Here is a 21,873-nt window from a genome sequence, read left to right on the forward strand (position 1 = left end):
AGGTTTGAGGAGCTGTCAGTTTGGGCTCGCAGATCTGTCAGCGGGAGCGCGGGGCTGGGGCTGAAGGCGAGGGAGGGGACGGGCCGCCCTGTGGCCCCTGAGCTGGGGGAGGCGACCGTCCCACATTCGTTTTAATTTACCAACCGGCTTTCCCTAATGCTGGGTCATTTATTATTGGGACGGAGGGCACGGTTTGAATTAATAACCCATTTTTCACCCCATGTATTTATTCGTTTTATTAGAATGACTTTGTTCCTAATCTGTTTGGCTCTGGTGAGTTTGGACAAGGAGTGGCAAGGTGGGTGGCTGGGTGCCCAGGAACAGCCTGCCTGCAGCCTCCCAGGAAGCGAAAGAAACCATCCTCCCCGGAAAAGAGGCCCCCAAGGAATGGGAAGCGGGTGCTCCTGTCCAGGGCCGGGTTCGCCACCCTCCCAGGAGACCCAGCCCGGGATAGGCAGGCTGGAACCGCGCCCAGGCCACTTCCTGCACCCCCAGTCCCTGCTTTTAGGCTGGTGGAGCCCCGGAGGCCTGGTCCGGGCATCTCTCCTGCCCCAGTGGCCATCGGCGGGGGCGTTCCAGCGGCTGCCTTCCTGGGCCCCACTGTGGAGCTTGGACATTAATGGGGCTGACTAGCAAGAAGGACAACTAGCAGACCACAGCCCAGCTCACCCGAGAGCCAGGAGTCATAAATGATCTAGTCGAGGGGATGCGGTGTGCCCCTCCATCGCCATAAATCCACGCAAACACGCACTACTCTCTGGTGGAACGGGGTGCATGGCCATCTGCAGAGCTGCCCTGCGGTTTTTATTTCTGCAAACACTGGCTGGGCCGGAGCCTAGTTCTGCCACATCCTCCAGGTTGAAATATGGACGCTAAAGCCACCCCTGAGTTCCTCCAGAGAGGGCTTTGGGACAACAGGCGCGATGGAAACTTCTGGAACGCCAAGGACCAGCGGCCTGCCTCCTCGCCCGCAGGTCAGGAGGGAAAGATGTTGGCCGCCTGGAGAGCCCAGGGGGAGAAGAGCAGGAGTGAAAGGTCAGTCTCCAGCTGCAGAGGATAAATCACAAGTGCTCCTATGGCGGGATGTATCGGCGAGTCCCGGCTGGTAATTTAAAGCCGGGCCCGACTTCCTCTCTGCCTCCCTGAACATAAACCAATGACTCCATTAGCCAAAGGATTCAGCACCGGGCAGCAAAGGAAAAACAATATTTCAGAGGCCCGTGCGTTGCCTCTGCCGGGTCTCCTAGGGATCAAGACCAAGGGAGGAGGGGTGGGGGTGGGGCGGAGGCGGGGCTCCGGCTCTGGTCCACACCCGGAGGAGGGCAGAGCCCACTCGGTGGCCAGTGGACAGCCTGGCAGCCTTGGGGGCGGCAGATGTCACCTGGGACGCAGGGTCATTCTCTGGGCTCCTGGGACTAAGTTGAGGCATCGTGATCCAAGGGAAATGCGAGCTTTCCAAGGTCCCGCTGCTTCTTAAATTTACGTTTTTACAGCGGGATGAAAAATCTTCCCAATTCGCCAGTAAACAAAATACGTGCTGCGCAGGGGGCTGTGTGAGCACTTCCGGCTGCGCGGTGGCTCTGGGTTCCAAGACCCGCTCTGAGGGCGCAGGATAAATAATACGTATTGTATTTTTAACGTCGTTAGGTAACCAAACGAATATTTCACACTGCCCGGACACAGCACACAACGCGCTCCCTGTCCAAGGCAGGAGGCAGAATTGGGAGTCGGAGAAGGAATAGAAGCTTCCAGGGCCCATGACGAGGCGGGAGGGGCAGCGGCTGCGCCCACTGGATCCAGCATCCGAGGAGAGCCCAGTGGTGAGTTTGCAAATAATAAATATATACTGCAGAGGAGGGACTTGAGAACTCTCAGACTCTAGGGAGAGATAATCAGAGACCCAGCCTTATTTCCATCATGTATGTATTGGTCTGCGATGAGGCTGCAGGAAACGTTTTGCTCTCTCCCCAAAACACCAAAAAACTTCTCCCCTGGTGCTGCAGACATTTATGAAGAACTAACCAAGTGCCAGCACCAGAATCACGAGACGATAACAGCAGGATTGGAAGGAATCCTGTTGTTCTAACTCCTCTCTTCACTCTGCAGAGGGCAGAACTGAGGGTCCAGCACCTTGAGGTCTCAGGGGACCCTTGATCCTCTGCAGGGAGTGTTTGCCCCTATGGAGAGGGATATTTGAAAAGGGACTTCTCTCTCCTCTGTCCAACAAAGGAAGAGAGACCAAAGCAGAGCACTGCAACCCTGAACACATTAGTTTCTCAGAAACATCAGTGTCTTTACCATCGTCACCACTGTCACTAATCGCTCCATAGCCAGCATGGTGACTCAGCCTCAATCACTGAACACCTACAGACACTGACTCTGGCAGTAAATGAACGTTGACACAATGTGATCCCTTCTCCCAGTCCTGTCTTCCCATGAGGATGTGATGTCTGGAACCACAGTAGCCATTCTGAGGTCTTGAGATGATAATGGTGAGGATATAAAGTGGGGAACAAGTTACAGACACTCAACAAACTGCATGATTGAACAGCTGTAACCATCCTGCAGCTGCCTAACCAGCTGCAGGTTGTCTGAAGGAACTGATTTGGCTGCTTGAACCCTCTCACTCAGGTGTTGTGCTGACATGTAATTCATCCCACTACAAGCAGAGCCCTGGGAGTGAGGTGGTGAGATACGGCCAGAGAAAGGAACTTCAGAGGCGGAGTTGGTGGCAGTGAGAGCAGGTCATGTAAAGCATATCCTAGGACAGGAGGGGGAGAGAGGGCCTGCTCTTGGCTGCAGTAGCAAACGTGCAGGTCTTCCCACACCTGGTGGAAACAGGCAGTTGAGGGTGAGTGGTTGGCGTGGGGGTGGGAGGGTTGTTAGACACTGTGGGTGACTGGGCAGCATTGCCAGGGTCCTGATGTAGGCTGGATGCCCCTCCCAGAGGAGGTAACACAGAGCAGCCTGAAAGCTGGAGGGACTAAAGTGAGCCAGGCCAGAGGCTCTCAAAGTGAAACCAAAGACCCAAAGTCCACAGGGCATGGCCTGCAGAGCAGATGGCTTGTGGCAGGAGGTGACCCTTGGGGGACAGTGCCAGAAAGGCCAGCACAGCCCATCCTTCCCATTCCCACCCCCACTTCTGAGGGGTGCCAGGTGGGGATGGGGAGGTCCTTGTTCCCAGCTCAGGCCTGGATGCCACACAGGATGGATGCACCCTCCGAGGGCGAGGGCAGTGCCCCTTCACTCCTCCAGCTCCTAGGCTTGTCTGCAAACTGAGGTCATCGGGGAGGACAGATGAGCATCTGCTGCCAGGAGGACAGCCGTCTATTTATTTGTCATCCTATGCCTCGTCATCCTGCTCTTTTCTTTCTGAGATGCGCAGCACTGGCGCCTGCTGAGCAGCGGGGCCGGGAGCAGAGGCCCAGGTTTTCCGAGGTGCCCTGAAGGTCATCTGTTATTTCAGAGGTCCCTCAGCCTCACCCAGCTCCTGTTCCCTCACAGCAAAGCTCACACTTGTCTGCAGACCAGGCTCAGGGCTGGGAATGAGGGGACAGCAGGAAGGGCTCAGATCCCACAGCCAAGCAGCGGGGGAGTAGGGCCTAGAGTAAGCCGGGTGCAGGCCTTGCCTAAGAACTGTCTGCTGACAGAAATTGTTCTGTTAACTACACGAGTAATTCCCTAGTTATGTCATAACTATAGGGTTGTACTTCATAGCTGTGACATCTTAGCCTAGAAATATGATAATATCCTGCATGTAAATGCTATTTTTATTTTCAAAACACTTCCTGATGCTTTCTCTTGTTTCAGGCTCAGAACATTCGCTCAGGAAGGTGGGGTTCTAGCGACACCTTGGCCCCGAGGGCTGGAAAGGAGAAGTGGGGGCTGGTCGGCGAGGGGGTCACAGGGAGGTTTATGGCCGTGCATTGCCAAAACCTGTGCCTCCCAGACCCCCAGGCAGGCTCCTCTTGGGGCTCAGGCCCCACTCGGCCCCAAGAGCCCCCAAAGGAGGGTGGACAGCCCTGTGTTCCCACTCAGTAGTCCCCCAACCTGCCCAGGGTCCTGACCTTCTGGGAGCAGAGTTGTGGCTTCCAGTCACGGTGCTAGAACCTCTTCTGTTAAACAAAAGAAACGTCCAGAGCCAGGAGGGACTCCCAAAAGTGCCAGTACCTCCCCCCACATCTTCCCTGCAGCCTGCATGCCCGCATGGATGTGTGCGGGGCTCTCAGGGGCAGCAGGGACCTGATGCAGTGTCAGGCTTCCTCCACATACCCAACCCCAGGGACAGATTTCCTCTGGGGCCCCAGCTCCCCCAAAAGAGGCTCTCATTGTATTTTTTTTTTTTTTTTTGCTTTTTAGAGCCACACCTGTTGCTAGGGGTCAAATCCAAGCTGCCGGCCTACACCACAGCTCATAGCAACCCCTGATCCTTAACTCACTAAGTGAGGCCAGGGATTGAACCCACATCCTCATGGATACTAGTTGGGCTCCTTGCAGTTGAGCCACAAGGGAACTTGTCCTTGTTGTATCCTTTATGAGAAAGCTCCCCTCTCTGGACTTTCTCCCACCCTCATTCCATGCCCACCTGCCCTGGAGGCTCCAGTCCCAGACTCTAGTAAGTGGAAACCCACTGTCATGGGCCCCAGGCCAGCACCCTCCCGACTGCCCGTGTTTATCATGGATCCCAACCCCCGCCAGCCTGAAACCCTCTGTTCACCTCACCCTCCTTGCTTGGCTCAGCTCAACCCAGTAGCCATTTACCGAGTGCCCTGCACACCGTGTTGGTCTAGAATAAACACACATCGGGAGTGGATTCTACAATTCCTAAGACTCATGTGAGTCTTGAATTGAATGTTAGAAACAGAGGGGACCTTCAAGCGCATCCAAAATCCAACCTATTGTTTTATCCTCAAACAAGAGACAGCCCAGAGAGGGTCAGGGCATTGCTCAAGGACACACAGCTAAAAGTGGGCAGACCAGGACAAGACCCCAGTGTCCCCAGGCAAGTGCTCTTCTGGAAGTGTTACATTTCCCCCCGAGGCACATGGATGAACCTGGGAGATGGAAAGCCCGCAAACGGAAACCTGCTTGACCTTCAGGTTCTGCTCATTGATGGAGCTGAGCTGCAACTAGACATTTTGTAGTTATCTTCACACAAGGAAGCTAGAGACCGAACATACACACATTTGTGGGCAGGACTATCAGCACCCCAAGATTTCTGGAAGCAAAACACAGACCCAGGCCCATTCTAAAACCCATTAGCAGGTAAAAACGTATTGTGATCAAATCAAAAAAGGTTACTGCGGAGAGGTTCGAACAAGAATTCTTTAAGATAATGCAAAGTACATGCATTCTGGTCATTTTAATTTCAGCCAGGTATGTCACATTTGCACACTGTTTTCTAATTTCTTGGAGGGTAAACCATCCCTGTTTAATCAGAACCCTTTCCGCCCCTCTGTTGGTTCTCTGCTGGCTGCTCGGCTGCCGGGCGTCTGATTTTTCACTTGCTGATTTAGACGCTCCTATGACACATCCAACCTTTTAAATAAATCATTCATTTTTTTTAAAGGTTGGCCATGTCATAGTGTTGTGATGCACCCAATTTTTAAAATAACTGTTTATTTGCTGTCAGGTACATCAGACATAAAAATAAATGTGACTCGGTAGAACTTAATACAAAAATTTGATAACTGATTTTGAATTTTCTCAGCTGGGTGTTTAATGAATGAATTGGAAATATTTTGGCTAGGCTCAGGGGAAAATGGGAAATTGGGCAGCATGTGGCTTCCAGTGCCCCAGACTCTCCTTTATGCAGCTTCCTGCCCTCTCTGCGGCCCCAGGGTGTGCTTCTGGTCAGTCAGCACATTCCTTCATCTCTGCTCTTGAAACTGACTCTTGGGAAAGATTCCAAAGCAGTCACACAGTGCAATGTGACGGTCCCATGGCTTTGAGTGCCCACAGAGTCCTGCCTTGTGCGGGCAGACTATGTCTGGGACACAGCTTCACTCAGCGCAAAGGAACGAGAGGTTGGGGGCGGGGTGGGGGGTTCTGATTTTTCACTTGCTGGTTTAGGTTAGAGGCTGGAGGTAGCTTTAACCTCTAGTAAAGGAAAACTCAGCGGTCTTTGAGGCAGATATGTGGGGCAAGAACAAACTAAACGCCAATGTAAAAGGGCAAATGAGACAGGGAGAGTGTGGGAACCCCATCCAGAGGTTACACCCTGATGTCCTGGTAGCCATGGTCTGCACTTGCTTTCAGCACGTGCATCAGGGTTTACATTTTTATTCCCAGGCTTACAAGGTCGGGACATGCCTATCTATATGTTTGTTTGCTGGCCTTGCATCCTACAGAACTAGAGCACCATGATAAGGACCGTGCAACTACTATTGTAGGAAGCCTAATATGGTGATAGACATTAGTGGAGTCTTAACAACAGTTTATTAACTGGGTACATGTCGATGGCACAGTGCTGGCTGGAGATTCTGTTAGTGGCACTGGTGCATAGTGGTGCTCACAGAGAACCACTAGCACTGTTCCGATCACTGCTTCCATGTGTTTGTCACCATTCCTAGGAAGCTTGCCCCATAGCTGTAGTATTAGGCCAGTCCTATGGCTAAGAAGAAATAGCAGGACTCTTCACTGTTTGCATGCAGAAACATGTGACCATGAACTTTAACTTGGGGACTTTCCCTGATCGTATATGGTGTTGGCTGATTTCCTACTGTTTCAGTCTCCATGAGCTGGCAGGTGGGCAGAAGCCAGAAGGATCCATGTTTTTGGTTATGGTCTCATATTTTGAGATAAACCAAGTAGAAAAATGCAGGAATCCTAATAACCAACAAGGTAAAGAGCAACATCGATCAAGGGGCAAGAAACCTGAAGCCTCAGTTTTACCGAGTAGGAAACTCCAAAGTCCAAAAGGATACAAAGAAACTCTCAGACCCACTAGTAAGAAGAGAACAAACAAAACAATGCACAGGAGACACGTGAGAATGGTGGGGTACCAGGGATTGGGAGGAAGTGACATCCAAGGGATGAACAAACACACAAAACAGACCAGAACCAGACCTTGCAGGGACCAGTGTCCCATGAGGAGTGTGACAGACACAACCGTTTTCACCAGGGGTAGATAAACAGATGAAAAATGATCATTTTAAAAAGTCCAGGGAAATTCATAGCACACTTAAATCACATTAGCTGAGTTCAAGTTTAGTCCCTAAAGAATACTTATTTATGAAGTAAAACTCAACCTAAATTACTTGCAAAAGAAAAAGTTGAATGAGGGGAGAGATTATTGAATACCAGGTGAATATTCAAATACAATCATATTTCTACATACAAGCAACAAACAGAAAATGAAACTTTAAGATATTATTTACAATAGTATTAAGGACATCAAATATCTAGAAGTAATCTAATAAATATCTAGAAATAATCAAATGAAACTTATACAAGTCCTGTGCAACAAACTATAGAACATTTTTAAGCAAGAAAAAAAGTAGAGATAAAAATAAAGGGACATACCGTGTTCATGGATTGGTAGACAATATTCTAATGGTGTTAATTCTCCTCAAATTGATTTCTGGGCTAAGTACCATCCCAGTCAAACTCCCAGCTGTTTTTCTTTCCTGTGGAAGATGACAAACTAATTTCAAAATTTATATGCAAATGCTAAAGGGGCTGAGAATAACCAAAGCAATCTCAAAGAAGTGATAAGCTGAAGAACATCTATTACTTGATATTAAGAACTTTTATGAAGCTATAGTAAATAAGACAGTGTGGTATTGGGGCCAGGCTAGACAAATTTCCCAGTGGAACAGGACAGACTGTCCAGAAAGAGGTCAACACCAAATACAGTCTGATTTGGATAAAGGTGAAATTGTGGTGTGGTGAGGAAGGGATGGTATTTTCAATAAAAATGCAAAGTCAATTGAAAATCCACATGAGAAAATAAAGAACCTGGTTGCCTTAGCAAAAGTCAATTCCAGAAGGGCTACATATCTATGTGCGAAAGATAAAAGAACTTTCAGAAGATAGCATGAAAGAATATCTTTTTGGCCTGAAGATTTCTTAGAATAGTAAATATTTTTTAAAGTGGCTTTCAAAGTAGGCATTACTGTATTGACTGTATTGAAATTTTGAACTTCTATTCAATCAAAGACACCTTTAAGAAATAAAAAAATGCAACCAGTAAAGTAGGAGAATGCTGCAATAGATTTTTCCAACAAAGTACATTTATTGAATATACAAAATGCCTCCTACAAATCAGTAAGAAAAACAGCCCAATAGAAATATGCGTGAAAGAAATGAACAAATACTTCACAAAAAGGAAAAGCCAGAGGTAGCACTTCCAGAATATGATGTAAGGAGATTGAGGAAATTTCTCCTCCAGAAGTACATCTATGAAACTGGGCAAAATTAACAATGAAAATCATTTAGCGTCTCCAGAGATTACTCAAAAGGCTTATAACAAACTGAGAACCATACATTGAACCATATGTGTGGAAATTTGGTAAGAACAATGAGAGAGCATGGCATTCAAGCTATGGGTTACACCCAGCAATCCCCATCACCACAACCACCACCCTCCCAGCTCCTTCTTGGGGAAGAGCTGTTCTAGAAAGTCTTGAAAGCCAAGGCAGTTCCCACACCCTTGGCTACCTGGGGTGAAAGACCTATTCGGGGTGGATGAAATAGTGGCTGAGCATTGGCAGATCCATTCCCACAGCTCCATGCTGCATGAAACCTACACTGTGAGAAGGTGGCAGGAGCAGGCAGTCCCCCTCCTACCCCTGCCTGTGCTCAGCTCCACCATAGGAGATCACCTGGGGCAGCTGGTGAATAGTGGGTCCTCTGTTCCCCCATGGCTCCATGCTGCAGAAGCACAATTCTGGTCGGCACAGCAGCTGAATGGCAGCACCTGCAACCCCCATATTCCTGGGGTGGAAGAGCTATCCTGAGGGGACTCAGCAGCCAGTGTACACAGAGCAACCCCACCATCCATGGCTCTGTACTGAGGAAGACCTGAAATAGGTAGTGGTGACAGCTGGACAGTGGCACAAGTTCCCATATTTCCTCACCCCACCCCCCTAGCTTCTGCTCCATAGCACTAAGGTTCTGCCCAGGGGAAGGCAAGTGTCAAGGACTGGCAATACCCTGCTCCTGCCAACAGGCTCCAGTATGTTGGACTAAGGTCTGGAGAAATTCATGCCAGAGGGCATTGTTGAAAACAGTAGTGCAGTCAGCTAACAGTCAGTGAAGGCTGACAGGTGGGTATGATACCAAGAGAGGCAAGCCAGCCAGGAGTTTAATAGGAAATTCAAAGCAAGAGATAGAGTGAGCTCTGCTAAAATTATAGCGATCATGATGCTCAAGAAGGCTAAGTGTATAATCCCAAGGAGTGGCCCCTGATGTCCTGGAGAGGGAACTTCTGATCAGGGAACAAACTTGCAAACCTGCTATGTGTCTCCAAGCCACACACAGCTCTGAAGGTAAAAAGTGAAAAACTTACTGGTGCAGGGGTGTAGGCAAAACCTCTTACCCATTAATAGCTGGTCACAAATCTGCATTGACCAGGGATAATAACTAAGAAGCCAGAATAAAAGCTCTAAAGCTTCATTTTTTATTTTAGAAGATCTAAAATAAAAAATGAAGACAAAAATATGAGCAGGGACATCAGAGACTGGACAATTCAGGGGAAATAGGTATTACTGAATTAGTCCATCCATGTTACTAAAAAAATAAACAAGAAAACAAAGCTGAAGACAACAACAAGTTTCAGAGGGAGGTGTGTGTCAGGATCCAGATTTGCTACAATATACTATCCTAAATATCAAGTTTTTAAAATAATTTACAAGACATGAAAAAAAGTGTGACTCATACACAATGAAAGAAATATACATAATTTTTTAAAAAAGCAAGTCATAGAAACAGCCTGTGAGAAGGTCCAGATGTTGGAATTTGCAAATGTACTTTGAAACATCATAATAAACATCTTCAAAGAACTAAAGGAAATCACCTTTAAATAATGAAAGGAATGTATTTTATCAATTACTCACCAAACAGAGAATATCACAAAGAGAGAAACTGTATAAGAGACTCAATGAATTCTGGAGTTGGGAAGTACAATAGAAATGAAAATGAAAACATCAGATTTGAACTGGCAGAAGAAAGAACTTGAAAGATAAGTAGAGCTTAAGCAATATGAAGAACAGAAAACAAATTAGGAAAAATGAACAGAGCCTCAGAAAAATGTAGAATATCATTAAGCTGACCTAATCTACACATCTCAGAAGATCAATAAATTCCAAATAGGAAAATTCAAGGAGCACCACACCCAGACATACATCATAATCAAAACAGTCAAAGCCAAAGACAAAGAGGAAATCTTGAAAGCTTCAAGAGGAAAAACTACTCATCACGTACAAGGGAACTCCAATAATATTTTTTTTTTTGTCTTTTTGCCATTTCTTGGGCCACTCTCGTGGCATATGGAGGTTCCCAGGCTAGGAGTAGAATCGGAGCTGTAACCACCAGCCTACGCCAGAGCCACAACAACGTGGGATCTGAGCCGCGTCTGCAACCTACACCACAGCTCACAGCAACAGCATATCCTTAACCCACTGAGCAAGGCCAGGGATTGAACCCGCAACCTCATGGTTCCTAGTCATATTTGTTAACTGCTGTGCCACGACGGGAACTCCAATAATATTAACAACTGACTTTGCATTAGAAAGAGGCCAGATGAGTTCCTGTTGTGGTGCAGCAGAGACGAATCTGACTAGGAACCACGAGGTTGCGGGTTCAATCCCTGGCCTCACTCAGTGGGTTAAGGATCTGGTGTTGCTGTGAGCTGTGGTGTAGGTCGCAGATGTGGCTCGTATCTTGCATTGCTGTGGCTCTGGCTCTGGCTGGCAGTTACAGCTTCGATTAGACCCCTAGCCTGGGAACTTCCATGAGCCATGAGTATGGCCCTAAAAACCAAAAAAAAAAAGCCAGAGATGGTGAGATGATGTATTCAAGTAGGAAAAGAAAAGAAAAAAACAAACTACCAACCAAGATTCTTACACCCAGCAAAACTATCTTTCACAAGGGAACGTAAAATAAATACATTCCCAGAGAGACAAAAGCAGAGAATTTTGGGGGGATATGGGTGGGGAGAGATGAATAGGTGGAGCACAGGACTGTAGGGCAGTGAAACTACTCAGTATGGTATTATAATGATGGATACATGTCATTATATATTTGTCCAAATGAACAGCACCAAGAGTGAACCCAAAGTAAGCTATGAACTTTGGGTAATTATGATATGTCAATGTAGGTTCATTCTTGGTAAAAGAAAAAAAAGTACTGTTCTGGTAATGCTGTTGGTAATGGTGGAGGCTATGCATGTGTGTGGGCAGGGGTGATAACAGGAAATCTCTGTACCTTCCTCTCAATTTTGTAAACCTAAAACTGTTCTAAAAAAAGTCTCTAAAATTATTTTTAAAAGATTGCAACATTAAATTAAATATTGAAAAATTAAAAACAACAACAAAGGATAGCCTAGTGGTCAAGGAACAAATGAAAAGCTGGTCAGCAGCATTAGTTATGAGGTAAATGCAAATTAAAATCACATTGCAGTTGTACTACACATTTGCCAGAGTAGCTAGAATGAAAAAGACAGAAAATACCAAGTTGGCAAAGATGCAGAATATATGTCACCCTCACTGCTGGTGGGGGAGGAAATCAGTACAACCAAGGCAACAATTCCAGCTTTTTACTCAACAGAAATGTGCTTCTGTTGAAACACAAAAGACACATCCAAGAATGTTCACAGAAGTCTTTGCATATCTTTGGTTTTATTTCTAAATTGCCCCAAACCTGAATTCCTGTCCACAATGGACTGGATAGCATCTGATACAGTAAAACATGGGCATGTCAGTTATGAGTGATCTGTGCCCTGAGAGTGCATCCTGGGGATCAGTGAAGACCCACCAAACGGGTAAAGCACAGGCTGTGTGTCCAGGGCCTTCAGGGAAGGGAGCCAGCCACATGACCCCTCAGAACCCTCTCAAGACCCAACCAAACCCTCAGGGCAGACCACACAACACAGAGGCATATTTCAACCAGGGAAGCCCCTGAAAGCGTTTTCTGGCTGATTCAGTGCATGTTTACAGTTGTTATTACTGTTGTTTTAAAATCCTTGCTAATCACGTCCAGTAGGGGTGGTGATGACATAAAACAAAACTTCCAAACTTTGTAGAACTTTCCCCTCCAAGGGGCCCCGTGTGCTCACTGTTTATCCTCAACACCACTGGGTTCCCTGCACAGAGAAGGAGAGCTGGAGCCATATCAAAGCCTCACTAGACAAAGCACTGGGGCTGACTGTGTATCTCACCTACACAGACAGCCCCAGATGAATGTCCTTTGGCAGGAACTATTCAGAAATCTGTTGAAATGCATTCGTTTCTTAATCCCATGTCTAAAACGTGGCCTGGGGATTTCAGCTGGTGAGTGGAGCAGAAGCAGGCTACCTGACCTGAGCCCTCAGACTCACCAGCTCAGGGCTGAGGGCATCGGTTAAAAGCCCACCATGTATGGGAAGCCCCTCACCTCCCCAACCCACCCCCAGAGTCCAGCCTGGATGATGCAGGGACTGCAGTGGGGACATGGGCTCTCCCAGACTCAGGGAGCCTGATGAGCTCAAGTTTGTTGTCATGTAACCTTGCTCACCCCTTGAACTTTCCCCAGTTTCCCTCGGCTGCCCCTGGTAACTGATAACACCTCCATCTGGGTGTCTCATTCCAGGGCCTTCCAGAATGTTCCATTCCTATCTGCAACCCCCAAGGCTTCCGTCCTGTCCTGAAACACACCCAGACTCCCTTCAGAGCTGTGTGACTGCTGGGTCTGAGGTGGGAGGAGGGCCTGCCTACTGTCCAGTGGGCATCTCAGGGGGATGGGGAGGCCAGGGTCTCTCAGCTGGCCACAGGCACAGTCATTTGCTTCTCCTTATTCTGGGGCCATGGGTCTGTGGACCCCTGTCTTGCAAGCCATGCCAGCCTTGGCCCCCTCCCACACCCTGGAGGCAGGGGGCATCTCTGAAACGCACACCCTGCCATCCCAGGGCCCGGTGTTTGAAAAACCCACTGAGAGAGAGAGACACACACACACACACACACACACACACACACACACACACACACACACACAAACACACACAGGACATTTCTTTCTCAGATTTGCATTACCTTGGAGGTTCCTCCTTTAGTTGGTGGCCACAGTGGGCAGCACAAGAGGGGCTGGGGCTGACTTTGCATGGCACGGAGGAAGCTTCTAGAACCACTAGTACAAAGCTGGAGGAGCCTGGTCAGAGCCCCTTATGAAATCCTGGGTCCCCTCTCTTCCACCCCTCTGCCCCCAAGGCCAAGCTGTGAACATAAAAATCTTATCCTTTAAAATGGCAGATCTAGGAGTCACTTTCATCCAATTGTGGGGCCAGCTGTTAAGAAGGGAGAGGGCCTTGAGAAATGAGGTTTAGGTGATGGGGGTGAGTGGGGAGGGGAGCCTGGGAGGAGAGAGGGACCTAGATGGAGAAAAAAAAAATGGTCAATCAGAAAATAAAGTAATTTAAGCTGAATTAGACTTAAAATGACCTTCGTAGTCAGTAGTAGGCAATATAAGGCAGAGAGAAGCTGAAATTCAACAGGCAGAAGTGCAAGTGCACTTTATGGCTTGAAAAGTGGGAGATGGAGGGTAGGGAGAGAGAGAGATTGAGGGGTAGAGGGGAGGGGAGGGAGGGTAGTCTCTTCCCTTTCCACTTGTACTTCTGATTCTACCTGTTTCAGGACAGCCTCTTCCTGGTCTTCTTTCCTCCAGGCTAATCATTTTTGGGGAGTCCCTTCAGCTGTCTCCCCTATGACCTTGTTCTCAAACCCTGTCCCAGCAGGGTGTCTGTGGTAAAATCTCGTTCTCAGGAGGGAAGTGGATTTTGGAGCTCCATCCGAGCTCATGCAGTATGGGGGAAGCTGGGCACACCCCTGATGGTGGCTGAGCTCCCAGTAGGTAGCTCCCATGGGGGTGGGGTCATGGTGACCTGTGACCTTTCTTCACAGGTGAACCACCAGCAAGCCAGATGCCCTCCTTCTCCTTCAAGGACCAAGTCAGATCAGAGATGGAAGGCACCTTCATGGCTATGCCCCATGGTCAAGGCCTTCAGAGACAGATGGGAAATGAAAACCTAGCAGTCTGATGTGATTTCCAGGTGACCTGGCTGGAGAGACAGTTCATTGGTTCACATGTAGTTGACTGAGTGCAGATGTTGGCATTTACATGCATCTGTGTTCAACAGAATCTTATTTGGGGTGCTCAGGACAGAGCAAGGTCTCAACCCCCTTTGACTTTATAGTGGCACCTGGCCCAGTACTAGTCTCATTGTAAAACCAAGGAAACTCAGGGAAGTGGCTGACCAGTAGCTTCTGAAGGCTGGTCTTGGGTTGACTCATCAGTGGGTAGTTTTCAGTATTCAGCATTCAGGTCTCACATGCAGACAGACCTAATCGGGCTCCGGTGGGCAGAACCAGAGAGTCCAAACTCTGGCCTTGCTGGTCTGAACACAAGCTTCCTTTGCTGTCATCCTAGGGAGGCCATGCCACTGGCTTTCAGAATTTGTTCTTATAAGAAAGGTTAGTGCTGTGCCCTGAGACACTTCCGAAACCCCTGCTCCAAGTCCTAGGAGACACAGCCGGTCCATTCAGGTGGCACTGGGATTCTTGATTATGCTTCTCAGAGCTGGGACCCAGTCTTTGGGGTGGAAATCTGAGGGCTGTCCCTGCCATTTACTGTTGTTATTGCAGGGAGGAAGTCAAATACTCAGGTCCACAATGGAAGTCTACACTTTGGGGAGTTAGAGGGTCAAAAATTAATGCCCTCAGAGTTCCCATTATGGTAATGAACCTGACCAGTAAGCGTGAGGATGTGGGTTCAATCCCTGGCCTCGCTCAGTGGGTAAGGAACCCGCGTGGCCGCGAGCTGCAGTGTAGGTTGCAGATGCTGTGGTATAGGCTGGCAGCTGCAGGTCCAGTTTGACCCCTAGCCTGGGAACTTCCATATGCCACACGTGTGGCCCTAAAAAGAAAAAAAAAAATTAATGCTCTTTTCTTTTTCTTCCAAGTTCAGAACCAAATGAGAAATAAAATGCCAAAGTCATGTCAGATCCAAGGCTAACAAGGGTTACCAACTTGTCCGACCCCACCTCTGGACCCACATCCAGCCAGTGTAGGCCTTGGGCAGCCCACCCACATGGAAAATCGGGCCCAGCAGAGCAGACAGTACCTCAGGATAGAAGCTGTTCAATAAGAGAGCCAATTGCCAGTTCTTCCAAACTCTCCCTAGACTTGCTGTTCAACTTGGGGCAGAAGAGAGACCAGGATTTTATTTAGTTCACGTCCCTTCCTCTGAAGCATGATGTGGGAGAAAGAGCTTCCCAACCCCCCATCAGTGTTCTTTCCTTCCTAACATCTGGGGACCGTTATACCCAGCTCTGTCAGGTCCGCCTGCTGCGGGAAGCTGCAGAAAGCACATTGCATGTAGAGAAGGAGACTATGACCCGGAAGACCCGTCACCTGACAGAACATGTTTTTGTGGATCCAGAATCCAAATCAGAGGTCTGGGGAGCCTGAAGGTCAACAGGGCCACCATCACCAGCTACTGAACAAAATACAGAGGTCAGCCACCCATAGAGTCAGTTTACATTCATTTCTGGTTTTCTTTGGGTGGGAAGAGCCATCCACCCTCGACTGCCAAAAACAAACAACAATAACAACAACACTTTTAGAAGCCAAAGCATCTGATAACTTAAGACAGAAGCTTATTGTCATTTTGAGCCGTGAGAGCAGCTGACCACCATTATGGCCTGGATGACATGTTCCCTTCCATGTGGCTCTCTCTCCTGGTAACCATTCATTCCTTTCTCAGTTACAGCATGTATATTTTTTCCATCCTCTCCCTCCTTTACACCCTCAAACTGCATTGTGCAAATAGACTCAAGATGGCAGAGTATGTCAGTGAAACTATTTAAGACGTGAATAGTCTACTGGTGGCTTCTGGCCGTTTCTGACTATTTAAATATATATTATAAAAGTTATTTGGTATGCAATAGTATGTAATTTAGTCTCTTGCTCCGATAACTAAATATGGCCAAGATGATTATTATACAGCTAATTGGTAGGAATTATCATCAGTCCATTTGAAGCCACCGGCTCAGTTGCTTTCCAATAGCCAGAGGAGGGGGGATTGCCAATGTGTGCATCAGAGACCAGGAAAACGAAATGCTTTCATTCCACAGACTGTGGACTGAAAAACTCTCTTTGTTTGGACGTCCTGCTCCATGGCCAGTGATTTGGCAATTTCCCGATGCCGTTAGGCATTGCTGGGCTCCTCCTGCAGGGCAGCAGGGCAGACAGGCAGGGCGTGGAGCCAACTCGCCAGCCAGGCACGTCAAGTCAAATGGGAATCAATTCCGTTTGCTTGGCTTCTTGGATGGAGGAAAGTGTCACTTTTTTTTTTTTTAACATAGAACTATTCACTTCCTACATCATCATAAAGTTTATTCACTTATTATTGTTTTAATGTGGAGACAGCTCTTCATATACTAAAGACAGAAGCAGCCTCTCAGCAGGAACTGCCTGTGTCAGCTGCAGCCCATCAGGGCTGGCGCCTGGACCCCAAGCATTTCTGCACCAGGAGCCAGGGTGGTTGCCCCAGGATTCTGTAGTGAGGGGTCAGAAGCTCTTGCAGAGCAAAAGCGGGCTTTGATTGCTCCTCTGAGCTTTCCTTGCACAATGGTGGTGGCTGCCCTGTGACCCTGGGCCCAGCCCTCTCTCCAATCAACACCCAGCTCAAAACATCTCCAAGGACATGCTGTTGCCACCTCCTCATTCCCTTCCCTCTGCTGTTTCTCTAGGGTTAATCTTGCAGGGGGAGCCAGTGGCCATCCGGATTTGCCATCTGGGCAAGAAATGCCTGTTGCAATCTGTTGACACTCAAATGGATGTGTCAACCTGAGGCACTGTCTGTTAACTTCCCTTTAGGACAGAGGCTTTCATATTCTCATCTTAACTGCCCCCTTCTGTCTATCCTCACAGCTTAACTCTAGTATAACTTTTATTAAACTCATTTTCAATATGAGTAGTATGACCATATATGTAAATATTGTCCTCTGTTGAAACAAGTGGTTTGATTTTCCTTTGTATACACTTGTTTGGTTTTTACTGGCATTAATATTACCCCCATTATTTTTATCAGCTTAGATTTTTTATTATGCTGTCACACATTCTTCTCAAACTGTCCAAACATTCTTAACCTACTTTCCATACAAATGAATATGTCAAATTGTCTATCACTTCTATACCTTTTTTCTTAGAACCCTTTTTTTTTTTTTTAATCTGCTCTAATAAGAACCACTGTAGAAATCCCCTCTGTTGCTCCTAGGTTGATCTTCTGTCCCTGAATCCCAAGACTAATCTGTCTTTTGCAAGAGCATATCTTTCAGCAGCTTCATGAAAAAAGGCATACAGAGGCAAACCTTTAGAAAGATTACATATTTGACAATGTCTTTATTCTACCATTGTACTTGATTGATAGTTTAGCTGGATATAGAATTCTTGAATAATAAAATTTTCCTTTCAGAGTTTGAACATATCCCTTTTCTTTTCTGTTCCTTTATTTTTTATTTTTTGGCCATGCCCACAGCATGCAGAAGTTCCAGGGCCAGGGATGGAACCTGACAATGCCAAGTCCATAACCAGTAGGACACCAGGGAACTCTGAAGATATCCCTTTTATGATTTCTAGTATCCAGGGTTGTTTTTAGAAGTCTGATGTCATCAGAATCCCTTTGTGTGATTTCTTTATGTATTTTCTATGACACCTTTCAGTATTGAATATTCTGGGCATCTGAAATTCCATGTTGAAATGCCAGCGTGATTTTCTTCATTCATTTTCTGGGCACTTAATGCATCTTTCACACTGAAAGCTCACATTACTCAGTCTGGTAAATGTCCTTGAATTAATTCTTTGATAATTTCTTTCTTTCTCTTTCCCCTATTTTCTCTTTCTAGACCTTCTCTTAGTTTCAGGTCTCCTGTATTAATACCTTAACTTTCTGGTTTGTTGGATCTTCTATATTGAATTCCTTTGTGTTTTGGTACCACTTTCTGAAAACTTTCCTTGACATTACTTTCCAACCCTTGGATGATTTTTTAAAAATTGTGTCTAATTTATTCTTAATTTCCTGGAGTTTCTTCTTGTTTTATTATTGCTACTTTAAAAAATATAGACATTTGTTATTATTTCCTGGAAATATACATTCTCTTATCATCTGGTTGCAGTTTTCAAAGTTTCCTTTAAATATGTTTCTGCTGGAGTTCTCATCGTGGTGCAGCAGAAATGAATCTGATCAGGAGCCATGAGGTTGTGGGTTTGATCCCTGGCCTCCTCAGTGGGTTAAGGATCTGGCATTGCCATGAGCTGTGGTGTAGGTTGCAGAGGTGGCTCAGATCCCACAAGGCTATGGCTGTGGTGTAGGCCAGCAGCTGCAGCTCCAATTTGACCCCTAGCCTGGGAACCTCCATATGCTATGGGTGCGGCCCTAAAAAACAAAAACAAAAATAATAATAATAAATAAATATGTTTATGCTGAATTTTTATTTCTTTCTTTCCACTTCCTTCCCCCCACCTTCCTTTTTTCCTTCCTTCCTTCCTGCCACACCTGCAGCATATGGAAGTTCCCAGGCTAGGGATCGAATCAGAGTGGCAGCTGCCAGCCTACACCACAGCCACAGCAATGCAGGATCCAAGCCACATCTGAGAACTGTACCTCAGCTCGTGGCAATGCACTGAGTGGGGCCAGCACTTGAACCCGCATCCTCATAGATATTAGTTGGGTTCATTACTGCTGAACCACAATAGGAACTTCTGAATTTCTTTCTTGTTTCCTCATCTTATTTATTTATTATTTATTATTTATTTTTTCTCATTTTGCTTTTTAGGGCTGCACTTGCAGCATATGGGAGTTCCCAGGCTAGGGGTCAAATCAGAGCTACAGCTGCCAGCCTACACCACAGCCACAGCAACTAGGGATCTGAGCCATGTCTGAGACCTAACCACAGCTCACAGCAACAGCAGATCCTTAACCCACTGAACCAGGCCAGGCTTGAACCTGCATCCTCATGGATTCTAGACGGGATCATTCACTGCTGAGCCATGAAGGGAACTCCCTATTTTTTCTTTTTGATTCATGATGCTTCTTGGCTTTGTGTCGATATTTGAGTGCAGTCTGAAGGCCAAATGGAGGGTCTATGTATGGGTTCCTGGCTGCAAAGCAATCTGACAGTGGTTGGCTTTTTCACTGGGAAATCCTTTGAACATCTTTCAATAGAGGTCTTCTCTCTAGGGTGGTTCCATTTCTCCAAAAAAGAACCCTCTGGTCTTCTGACAGAGGTCACATATTTGGTTTCTGTTGCACTGGAGCCCATCAGGGGAGAGAGTGGGATGGTGGGTTTCAGTACATAGTGTGTCTCCTAATCCTACTTTATGCATGGCATCCCCCACTCCTTGCTGTGTCCCCAGCTCCAGAGCCTTCCTGATTGGGTCCCTCTGGAAGAAAAACCCCTCAGTGTCCCTTGGGTGAGAAAGTGGAGGAGGGACATGCCTGGCTTAGCATTCAGGTCTAGGTCCTGTTTCAGCCCCAGCCCCATCCCCACCATCCATACGACCTGCAGCACTGATGCCTGAGCTTCTCTGTGTTCTGGAACATGAGTGGCCCCCTGGCTGATTCAGAGTCACTTTGCTGGTGCTGAGGGTCTGCTTCCCTCATTTCTCTCCATTAGTGCTACTGCCCTGATCTCTTTCACCTTCCTCAAGTCCAGCTTTGGCTCTGCTCTTGCTGCCTCTCTTATTCTCTGTGTCTTCATGGGATTACACCTTTCTAGCCCCTGGCTCTCTTTTGTGGGTGGGGGCAGGGGACAAACATAAGTGTGTGTGCAGTCCTGTGCACAGCTGAGAAGGTGTTGACAGGTGATGGGTGGGTGCCAGGAGGTGACTTTGAGGGGATGGGAGGGAAGTGTGAGGGGAGCACACATGTGAGGCCAAGAAGTCTAGGCTGTCGTGTCCCATCACAGAGCCATCACACTGTGGGACCCCCGTCAATGACCCCAGTGTGGCTGCCTTGGCGGGGGTGGGAAGGTGAGTGAGGGGAGGACCTGGAGATGCAAACTCCCAGCTTCTCTCCTGACCCTGAATGTTTAGCACAACTGAACTTAGCTCCTTCTTCAGCACCTTCTGAGGGTCAAGGGCAGTGAGCAAGAAGGGGAGGTGCTGGGCATTGGGGTGCTCTGATGGGGAGGGTCACTGGAGTGGGTGCACATGATCTACTAGGTACAGAAAGAAAACACAATATCCGACTAGGAACCATGAGGTTGCAGGTTCGATCCCTGCCCTTGCTTAGTGGGTTAAGGATCTGGCGTTGCCGTGAGCTGTGGTGTGGGTCGCAGAAGTGGCTCGGATCCCCGAGTTGCTGTGGCTCTGGCGTAGGCCAGTGGCTACAGCTCCGATTGGACCCCTAGCCCGGGAACCTCCATATGCCGCGGGAGCAGCCCTAGAAAAGGCAAAACGACAAAAAAAAAAAAAAAATCAAAGAGAGCCCACGGACAAGGATGCAACCTCACTGGGGCAGCTTGTCACCTACAGTCATCATAGGTTCGAATGAAGATAAAGCCAGGGCCACAAAGATGAGGGCCCACTGTCTCATGCTGCAGCTTGCCTGTGCTATCCCATGGCCTCCAGGTCAGGGGTGTGGTTTTCCCCAAGCTCCGCCTCACAAACTGTGCTGCAGACTCTGGCTGGACATGGTCCTGATGACACAGCCCTGGGGCCTGACCCACCCTCTCTCCATGTTTCTCCACATCAGCCAACACACCACCACTGGAGATCAAGCCATAAGGCCCCAATCACCAATTTATCAAGAAGGCTCTCTCTCAAATACCAGTTTACACCTGCTTTTTGAAACAGTGAATTTTCCCCTAATATAGCCTATGGCCTTCTTCCATCAGACAAGTGATAAAATGTGGTTCATTTTATTTTCATTCTTTGAATGGCCTTATTTTTGTGTTAGTGCAATTACACTGCTGGTGCACTGAACACGCAGATGATGTCTGCAAGTGCATATGTCAGGCATGACCAGTTTGAGGAACATGGCATGGCCCACAGCCCTGCTCACCAAAGCGACACGCCATCCCTCGAGCCTGTCCCTTTGTGGGGTGCTGGTGCCCAGGGGCCTGCTGTCCTTCCATGAGTTCTACATCCTTGGATTTGACATGGGGTTGGTGGTGCCAACACCCTTGACTGGGCAGCTTCTCCAGCCTACCTTCCGCAAAGCTGAGCCTGCACAGACCCCCGTCCCAGGAGCCCTTGCCTCTGACCCTGCCTGATTCTGCCTCCATTTCCCACGGGAAGCTTACACCACAGCACCTCAGGGCTGGCCTTCTTCTCAGACTGCGGGTCCTGGTAAGGGCTTGGTGCCTGGAAAACCAAATGGTATTCAGGAGAGAAAGACAGAGAAATACACATCAGTGAGCAGGATTCTAGGTTTAACAGGTAGGGCAGCAAACAATGGAGAAAAGCATCGAGGGAAAGTCAAGACGAGCTGGTGGTCCTCTGCTTATTGTCCCTGCAGAGGAAATCAGCCTGGATCAGTGCCTGGATCACACAGCACCTGAAAGTCACCAATTGCCACCACGTGTGAGGGAGGCGCCAGCCTACTGACCTCAGTGAGGGGACACAGCGTCATGTTCTGATGCAGGGCAGGGAACCCAGGAGTTTTTATGGGAAGAAGCTG

The sequence above is a fragment of the Sus scrofa genome, chromosome 1, assembly GCF_054392235.1.
Source record: "Sus scrofa isolate SSC_HxYL_T2T_F1_AM1 chromosome 1, Sscrofa_HxYL_maternal_Yorkshire_Landrace_v2.0, whole genome shotgun sequence".
In the NCBI taxonomy this organism is placed as follows: Eukaryota; Metazoa; Chordata; class Mammalia; order Artiodactyla; family Suidae; genus Sus; species Sus scrofa.